Here is a 2,035-nt window from a genome sequence, read left to right as displayed (position 1 = left end):
TTTCTGATAAATTCCAAAACAACAAAAAAAGATATGAACAGAGAGTAATACTCTGTTTTCGGAATCTCTGATAATTCAAAAACAAAAGAACAGAGCATAAAATAATACTCTACTTTGCCTCAGGATAAAAAATTGATCAAAATAATACTCTGTTTTAATATAGCGAAAACAGAAAAAAAATCGCTTTGCTGTACCTGTTGTTGCAGCAACGCATTTTTTTTTTATTTTTTTATTTTTTTTTTTTTATTTATTTTTTTTTTTCAGTTGTTGTTTGTGGTGTTGCAGCAACGTAATTTTTTTGACGTCAAATATTTTTCGACTTATGGTGTAACAGCAACGGTGATTTGATGTCAACACTACTTTTGGTGTAACAGCAACGGTGATTTTAAGTCAACACTATTTTTTATTTTTGGTGTAACAACAACGGTAATTTTTGACGTCAAGCCTATTTTTGACTTACGGTGTAACAACAACGTGTACAAAGAAACTTCTATTTATAAACGATAAACTAACTGATAAAAATAAGTCTTCCTCACATAGAGGGATCTTCACAAAAGATTATGCTAAAGAGCATCTTCCTCTTGACAGAGGGATTACAGCAGGAACGCTTCAGTTCCACAAACTAGCTATCTCAGAAAATTACAATTTCAGCACTGCTGTTCAATACAAAAAAAACTCTCAATCTATTTCCTCTGTTTTCTACTTCTATTTCTATTTCTCTGTTTTCTACACTGCTGTGTCTGCATTTTATAGTGTGGAAAAGGGTCATCACCTCTTTAAGTTGCTGATGAAGTCTTTGCTATACTCTGCTGCTCATAATGAACGAAATCTGATCTTTTGCTGTATTTTTTTTGAGTCGGTGGTGATGAAATCTATGGCTGATAAATGCTGCGTTGGCTCGAGGCTGGTTCTTTTCTCTTTCAGCCCTTCTGCTCATTAATATGGTTGTTGAGAAGTAATGGTGTGGCGCTCAATCTGATCTTTCTCCTTCGGAACACAAAAATAATTAAAGAGTGAAAAGATGGTAATGGCGGTGACTTAAAAGATCGGGAATAAATGTGGGGCGCCGGATCAGGACAAATAAGTAAAGTAGCTGCTGCTGTTCTGTTCACTGCAGTTGAAATTATAATTTCAACACTCCCCTTTAATTTCAACTGCTGGGTTATCAGTCATACCCAGAAGTTTCCTTAAAAACTCAAAACTTTTCTGGTCCAATGGCTTTGTCAGAATATCTGCAACCTGTTCCTGAGTCCTGCAATGTTGTAAAACGATTTCTCCATTGTTCACCAATTCTCTGATGTAGTGAAACTTTGTGTCTATGTGTTTTGTTCTCTTGTGGAATACAGAGTTCTTGGATAATGCAATAGCTGAGCTATTGTCACAAAAAATAACTGTTGCTGTTGCCTGCTCCTGGTATAGAGTTCTCAACATTCTCCTCATCCAAACTACTTGACATGCTGCTGCTGTAGCTGCCACGTACTCTGCTTCTGCTGTAAACAATGCCACAATTGGCTGTTTCTTGGAAGCCCATGAAATGGCTCCTGAACCTATGTGAAAAATGTAACCAGATGTGCTTTTCCGGTCATCTACACTTCCAGCCCAATCACTATCTGTGTATCCAACTAAATTTGAACATTCTGAAACAGTATAAAATATGCCATAGTTTTTTGTACCTTTAACATACCTCAGAATTCTCTTTGCTGCCTACCAATGTGTTTCTTTTGGCTTCTCCATGAATCTGGAAATTAAACTAACAACATACATTATGTCTGGCTTAGTTGCAGTTAAATACATAAGGCTGCCAACTATGCTCTTGTACATGCTAGGGTCAAAATCCTTGCTGTTGTCCTCTTTGCTGAGTTTTAATCCCATCACCGTGGGAGTGATTGCTGCCTTGATGTCCTGCATGTTAAATCTGCTCAACACTTCATTTACATATTTTGCCTGTGAAATAAAAATTCCATTTTTATTTTGATCTACTTCTATTCCTAAGAAGTATCTCAGCAAACCCATGTTAGTCATCTCAAATTCTTCT

This window comes from Pinus tabuliformis, chromosome 7 (assembly GCF_031772625.1).
Source record: "Pinus tabuliformis cultivar Carrire ecotype Pingquan chromosome 7, CPIR1, whole genome shotgun sequence".
Classification (NCBI taxonomy): Eukaryota; Viridiplantae; Streptophyta; class Pinopsida; order Pinales; family Pinaceae; genus Pinus; species Pinus tabuliformis.
Note: the sequence above shows the minus strand (reverse complement) of the source record.